Source organism: Felis catus, chromosome A2, assembly GCF_018350175.1.
Source record: "Felis catus isolate Fca126 chromosome A2, F.catus_Fca126_mat1.0, whole genome shotgun sequence".
NCBI lineage: Eukaryota > Metazoa > Chordata > Mammalia > Carnivora > Felidae > Felis > Felis catus.
This window is the reverse complement of record NC_058369.1, coordinates 98685304-98693668: the sequence shown is the minus strand read 5'-3', so window position 1 is coordinate 98693668 and position 8365 is coordinate 98685304.

Sequence of the window (8365 nt, the reverse complement as noted above, 5' to 3'; positions counted from 1 at the left end):
GCAATCTCTAAGGATGGTGGCAATAAAAATCATTTCTGTTCCCACATAGTCAGAATGTTAGGTACAATTAATCCATGAAAGGCCCATTGAAATTATTTACAGAGAAACAACCTCCAGGGGGTTCCTGGGACAATAAGAAAACACAGAGAGTGTTGGGTTTGCCCTTGGAAAGCCAAGAGGGAGAAAGAAGTGCTGGAGAAATGGATTGATGGGCCAGGAAAATGGCAGGACAACTGAGTTCAAAGCGGAATAAGGACCAGAGAGAAAAGTCCAGTGATGGAGATGACTGGGAGCTGAAACGAGGATAGGTAGAATTAGGTAAAGTAACAGTAACTTTCATACTGTTTATTTGACTGTGCTGTGATGTTACTCTCCTCCAACCCCCACCTACCCAAATCTCCAGTGACGTATACATTAACTGCCTTAGTGGTTCTTAGTTGATAATGAAAGGGAATGGAGGGGAACTGCATGCCACAGGGTGGGGTGAAGAGAAGAGACACAAGGTACAAGACACAGAGCAGAGACGGAATTCCAAGTAAACAAGAGGGAAGGGTGATATGAATCCCTGACTTCATGCCAAGGAATCTTTGTAGAGATTTAGTGTACAGCTTATGTGACATGGGGCTTGAGCAAGTGTAAAAAATATATTAAAGAGAAACATAATCCCAAGGTTTGGTGGTCTGGGGACCATCAAGGACTCTGTCATGTGGATTACCCAGTCACGGACACTAGACATGGAGAAATTAGAAGCTCAAGGAATGGGTCTATGAATTCGAGTGGGCTCAGATTTATCATCTACCTCTTTATGCATTCATCTGCTCATCCATCTATCACAGATTTCATCTATCAACCTGCCCACCCTCAATTTTCCTCAATAACATTTTCCTTTTCATGGTTTTTTCAATGTTTGAGAATTTTTTTTTTCTTTTCCTAAGTAGAACTAGTAAACACCAGTGCAGTCTGTGGCCACACCATCTTACATCCAACAAAAACCAAACTTCCACGCAAGCAGGAAAATTGGGTGGAGTGAGAAAAAAATTGTGTGTGTGTGTGTGTGTGTGTGTGTGTGTGTGTGTTTTTTCTCGCTGTTTCCCTCTTTGGTGGCAGGAGGTGGCTTACCAGAGATTTGGGAGATTGCCTGGGTGAGTTTTTCTAAATCATCTGTGGTGCCATTAGGACAACTGTCAATCCCAAGTTGCTCTATAGCTGCCCTTGGGCTTGAAAGGGGTCAGCAGTCAGTGCTCACAATCTCTGGCCTGGTCTGAGCAGACGCTGCTGGCCCACATGCCCACGATCCTTTTTTAGGTCTTCCTTCTGTGTGTTCCCCACTGTCCAATTCTGACCAATTTCCTTTACTAGGAATTTTCCATTATTCCAACGGCCTGCCTGGACATACTCCTGTGATTTCTTGTGACTTATGGACCTGTAGGCAGTGTCTCACATTGCTAGAACTGGCTTCATTTTCCATTCTTAGACTCTCAAATAACTTTGACTTCTTCTCACATAGAAGAGTGGCAAGACTTTCTTTTAAAACATTATAGGGGCGCCTGGGTGGCGCAGTCGGTTGAGCGTCCGACTTCAGCCAGGTCATGATCTTGCGGTCCGTGAGTTCGAGCCCCGCGTCAGGCTCTGGGCTGATGGCTCGGAGCCTGGAGCCTGTTTCTGATTCTGTGTCTCCCTCTCTCTCTGCCCCTCCCCCGTTCATGCTCTGTCTCTCTCTGTCCCAAAAATAAATGAAAAAAAAATTATATATACATATACATATATATATACATATATATACACATATATATACATATACATATGTATATATGTATATATATATACATATATATACACACATATATATACATATACATATGTATATATGTATATGTGTATATAATAAAGAATATAAAAGAGTTTATTAGAAATGAAACGTAAGTTTATCAAGAATTCAGAGGGCGTCAGTTAGTATCCCTTCCCTCCATCTCTGCAATTGATCATACTTCATGTAAACATCCATTATGTTTTTAAGTCATAAAATGTGAAGTCAACATATATGAGACCCACTATGTATACTTGAAAAAAGTAACTGGCCTGCCCCTAACTCCCATGCCAATAGGGAGCTCGTCTTGCCCCTAAGGCACCCAGGCAAATTCAAACTCCACAGCTTCTGTGAAATACAAAACAATGAAAAAAAATAAAAAAGGAACAGGCTTAGAAAGAAATAATGACAATAATAAAAAAAAACATTGCTTGTAGGAATAATAAATGAAAGGCAGAAAATGAAATAAGTCTCCAAAGTAATTCCTTAAGACCCTCATGTCTCTCTTCCTAAAATAATACATATCAAACAAAACCTAAATTCCTTCTGCTTGTCTGTGCCATACGCACAGAGTTCATCAGCAGAGTAATTGGGGTTCTAGGAAATGGGGGCATTAACTGAATAAGGATTTTCCTGGTCTTGATAACATTGCCTCTACAGAGATAGCTCTTGGCCTCTCCAACTGCCTATCACTGTCCCTTCTCTGACTATGGCAGTGGTTGCCTTCAGCTTCCACTTGTTAAAATGTTGTCTTGTCCTCCCAAGCTGCAGTCAGGTTCATGATGTCCCTGACGATGTCAAGGACTAGCTCCAGAATCTGATAGTCGGCTGGCTAATCTTGACTGCTCCTCAGACGTTTCCTTGAATGGGCTTTGAGTGTCCTGTCTACAGCTGAAGGCTGCTGTGATGCTCTCCTTTTGTGTCCTGTGGCAGGCTCAGTTCCATCCATGGCACTGCTTTTGTCAGCCTGGGTGAGTCAAAGCTGTTCACCAGGACGAAGAATAAATGGCAGGAAAGGGTACTCAAAAGAAGAAATAATGCATTTTTCAGAAAACGCGCCTACTTGCAGACATTAGCTGAATAGTTTTTCACTAGTTCTTACTAGATAAGGGCACACCGTCACGCTCAGAACTTAGGAAAAATGTATATAGTTATAGTCTACTACTCTGAATTGATATAATGCTATTTCAGTGAAAAAAAAGTGAAATTAAATGGAGTATGTATGAGTAAGAGGCAATAGCTTTCAAAAAGTAAGACATCAAAATAGGGTCCAAAATTTTTCAAAAGTGAAGTGAGAGAATGAGCTGAAAAGATAAGAGGCAGTAGCAGTAAAATGAGATCTTAAAATTGAGGTTTTGTAAGTATTGTAATTGCTGGTAGTGGCAAAATCTTATAACCACAGGAGTAGGTGGCAGATTAGGGTAACAACAAGGTCATTGGAGGAAAAGAAGTCATGGAACTAAAAGGTTGGGTCTGGAAAAGCTACAGATGCGAATGTTAAGATCACTAAGAACTGAATACAGATAGTATAAAAGGAATTGATTGTGAGCCAGGAGCTAGAACCTTCTAGGACAGGGAGAAAGTGTCCCAGCTGGGGGTCAGAAGATAACACAGAGGGGCGCCTGCATGCCTCAGTGGGTTAAGAGTCTGACCCTTGATTTGGCTAAGAACACGATCTCATGGTTTGTGAGCTCGAGTCCTGCCCTAGGCTGTGTGCTGACAATGCAGAGCCTGGTTGGGATTCTCTCTCTCCCTCTCTCTGCCCCTCCTCCACTTTCTCAAAAATAAATAAACATTAAAAAAAAAGAAGATAATGCAGAAAGTTGTAGAGGATATTTAGTGAAGACAGTGAGGATATAGGACATTCTGTTGTGACTATGAGTTCCAAAGCACACAAAAAAGGGTTTTGGAAGTTAAAGGGGAACAGGGAGATGGGAGAAAGTACTCAGTCACCTGGGAAGAGAGTCTGGAGAATAAAGGTTGACTAGGGAGCTGGGTTTCAGATGGTGACCACATAACATAGGGATAAAAGGCCTAATGAGATTACATAGATATTGAAGGTAAGGCATGAGTGTTGAAAAAGAGAGAGGTCTTGACAGAAGCATGTTTCAAGGCTCTCTTGTTACTCCTACCAGTATAGAAGCCAGGAGAGGAGCCATCTTACCCAGGCACAAATAACTTTGGAGATTTCTTTCCAAACCACTTCTACCTCCATCTTTCACATGGTTCCCAGTCCCTATAAGTGAATAGTAAATAGGTTTCATTTTCCATGGCTAGGGAGTGACTGCCTAGAACACCATGGTAGGAACAACTTCAAGACCATGCCCAGATTCAGGAGAAAAGGCAAACAGCCACGTCTATGCCAGTCTTTGCTTTCCCTAGTTTAAGGTAATTCCCTGAAGTTCAATTCAGTTCCTAATTCTCTGTAACACTCCTCACATTGCGACCTGCTTCCTAGCCACTTATACAACCAAAACGTTTTAAAGACTTTGACCTATATCACTTCACTTCAGGCTACAACCTCTCCCCTTCTTGACAGACATTGATTCAGTCTGCTGTACTGTCTGCTAATGATCCCAAAGTCTCCTTGTCCAGATAAGACCTCATCCCTGAGCACCAATTGTCTGCAATCGTCACCAGGGCTTTGAGTACATCAGATGTACTCTTCAAACCTTCCTGTCCCAGTTGGCACAGCCCCATTTTCCCTTGTTCAGCTGGGGAACATGTCATCCTCAACCCTCCCTTTTCTCCCATCTCATCATTCACCACTTTCTATGCATTCAACCTCTGACATTCCTTAAATCTGCTCCCTCTCCTCCCTCCCCACTGCTTCTGCCTTGTTCACATCTGTCTCTTCTCTCAAGCAGACTTGGGAAGTATACTTCAGCTCCCCTTCCCACAGCCATCGAGTGACCTTTGCAAAACACAGCTGTTTCTCCCTTCCTTAAAAGGCTTTAGTGGCTTTACGTCACTTACAAGGTAAGATCGAGGTTCTTAGCGCTTGACATACAACATCGCATGTGTCCAGGTACCTCTCTCTCTTGCTAGCCTATGACCACCACCAGGACAGGAATGTGGACCTCCTTTATTTTGAATTCCCAGTAATTGCTTACAGATGCAGAACACACTCAATAAAAGTTAAGTGATGTAAGCAGGCAAAGGAAAGTATAAAAAGCAACCTTGTTTTGGGGCGCCTGGGTGGCTCAGTCGGTTAAGCAGCCGAACTAGGCTCAGGTCACGATCTCACGGTTCATGATTTCAAGCCCCGCGTCAGGCTCTGTGCTGACAAGAGCCTGGAGGCTGCTTCAGATTCTGTGTCTCCCTCTCTCTCTGACCCTCCCCCACTTGTACTCTGACTCTCTCTCTCAAAAATAAACATGAAAAAAAATTTTTTTTAAAGCAACCTTGTTTTAAAGACCCTCTCGTGTCCATTGGCATGAGATGATTTTCCACAGCTCTCACTACCAGCTCATTCATTTCTCTTCTTGCCACGAATAGCAGAAGTATAGAAATCTTTATATTGGACAATTAATAAGAGATATATGAAGGGTGGAAATGGGGTCTTGATACACATTTTCTAACACTGGATTCTGGCTTCGCCATTCTCCAGGTGTGTAACCTTGGGCAAGACACTTAACCTCTATGACCTCTTAACCGCTGTAATAATAGTACCTGATTCAAATGGTTGTTCAAATGGGAATTAAATGAGGCAGTGTTTAGAAAGTGTTTGGCATAGGAACTGTTCAGTAAACAATAGCTCTGGTTGTCACTCTGAAAGAGGTTGCACACAAGGTTCATTCATTGATAACTGGAGGCATTATCGTTGTTAGATGATAAGAAACATGCATATATTTCCTAGACTGGGGGAAACATGTCTTTCCTTTTTCTGCAGAGTTCAGGCCATACATAGCCTGTGAAGGAGACTGGGAGTTTTTGCCTCTGGTCTCCCCAGCTTTTCTTTCCCAGTGTTTTCTACACCTTTGTCCTCTTCCTCCAGGGTCCTGCTGCTCCTGGAAGAGAGGCAGGAAATCGTACAGCCCTCTGTAGAAATAGGCTCGTGTCTAGCGGGGACAGGTAGGCTATCTTATTGACTTTCAACATTATCTTAGAATTTTTTTATTCATATGTCCTAGCTATACCTTAACCCAATTGAATAAATCCATTCATTTCAAACTTGAGCTCCATTATTGGAGCAAATACCTTGTATTTTGTATTTGGGTGTTTTTGATCCCTAAGGAAAACAAGTTCATATTGTTCAAGCTAATCATTGAAGAATTATAATTTGTTAACTATAAATATTAAAATAGGTATATAAACGACTTTTGTCATTGCATTTCTTTATATTTTAATATATTGGATTCTCAATAAAATGACTTGGGAGGCAAAGGTCTCCTTTACTTTTCTCTGAGAAGCCATAGAATGAAGCCATCTACAAAGCAATTCTTTCTTTTACTGATAATAATTATAATAATTATCTTTTATAACATCTCTTCAATGAATTTTTGTGTTAAAAGATCTACCCCCTTTTTAAAAGAGAGGTAAGGACGGGGAGAAAAAGAAAAGGAATATGGAGGGACCACCTCGCCATCACATAGTATATGAAATGACAATAATCATGAGCCACCTATTCCGCAGATTACCGGGGACATTACACATGATAACACAGGCAAAGAACTTTAAAGGGTTAAAAGCACAATCATGAAAGGCAGTCCACTTACAGTGTGCTCCAAAGACCATTTTCAATCTGTGAACTCTTTGTTTTTGGTCCATGGTGAGATAAATATGAAAATTTGAAAGCAAGCATTTAGAAACTGTTATAGAAATTTGACAAACTCATTTTCTGTCTGTTGGATCAAATAATAAAAGATTTGGGCTTGTATTTTGTGTCTGAGTTTTTACTTCATTTCTAGTAATTATTTTCATTGTACTTCACAAAGGCGAAGAAAAACCTGTCCTTCACCACACATAGTTTGAGAAGCATTGATAAAAGGTATTATTATTTCTGAAATTTTGCTTAAGAACCATTAAATTTCTAATTATAAACTAGTTACATGTCATTATTTGAGAAACACTGCTTCAGACCAACTGTAAGGAGTTGCCAGCATTCAGACAAGTTCCAGAACAAGTTTGTTTTGTATTGGGCAACTTGGTTATTTAAGAGTCAGAAACCACTTTTCTCATGAAATAACGTAAACCCAGGGTTATGTTCTTGGTGTAGCCTAGAGATCTGTTATCTCAAAAGATTGCTAAACTATACCATAACATTTAATAACAGATATATACTACAACATTCAGTAACCGGTCTTCTCCATCCTTCTACAATGGAGAAGACAGACTTCTGATTTCCAGATCAGAAAATCCCTGTCTTCCCCATCTGTCTGTGAGAAATAGCGATTCCCAGCCTTAGCTTAGAGGTGGATATGGCGTAAGAATGGGGGCTACTTCTGCAGAAACTCTTTCGACAGCGACCCTCAGCACAACACTCAGCAGGAAGAAGAGTATGGAGATACAGCACTTTTACACAGAGTGATGAGGGAATTAGACTGAGTTTCAGGGAACTCACTGGTCGTGTTAATAACATTAATCGAGAGTTTCTCCAAGATTTTCTGAGATTGAGATTATGCAGGTTCTGCCGAACTTGAAAGCTCTGGTTCTTTACAGCAAATATCTCCATCCTAAATCCTGGGGTACTGTTCCTTTTGTGGCCCAGCACCTGTTGGGTCTCAGCCTCCTCCTGAATTGAGATTTGTCTGTGCCAGAGGAACCCATGACACATGTCTGTTCTTTCAAAAGACAACTGTTTTTCTCCCCACCATTCAATATAACCCAATATCCTGTAGGACTGAATCAGGGAAACACACATACAGAAGGAGAGGAGTTTTGGTTTTGGTGGGGGGAGGGGCAGATGAGAAATTAGCATCTGCTTTTATTTACAGGTTGTTTAAGAAAATGATGTTTGTTGAAGATTGGAAATTGTGATGGTTTCTGCCTACACGCTGTAGGATGGCAAATAAACCCTGGGAACCATTGGAAGCTTAGTTCAGGCATACTCGGTCTGTCTCAATCTGAACCAATAAGCTTCTCTTTTACATTTGTTTTTCTTTCTTTCTTCATGTTATGGCTCTTAAAGTAAAAGAAAGCAAAAAACAGTTTTCCCATACACTGAGCTGAGATCAAAAAGTGTTCAAGTCTGCAGGCCTCGAGCCCAGATGAAGGATTACCAGGAACAGAATGTCTCTTTCCTTCCGTCTACACCCTGGTATAATGAATAGTGATTCCAGCATGAGGTTATTTACAAGACAGGACTCTGTATCTTTTCCTGTAATGAAAAAGAATCTTTAAAACTGTATCTAGAAGTTTCCTACTGGGATAAGGAGTAAGGAATGTCTTTGAAGACTAGGAAAATGAGAAAGGAACGCGGGCTGCCTGAGGTCCTTGGGGTTGTTTGTTTGGGATAGGAGGCGAAGGAATTCCAAATTTCACGCCCTCAACCTAAACTGGGGCATCCTGGGAAAGCTTCTGGGGAAGCGGGTGGTGACAAAGGCCAAGGGCCGGGCC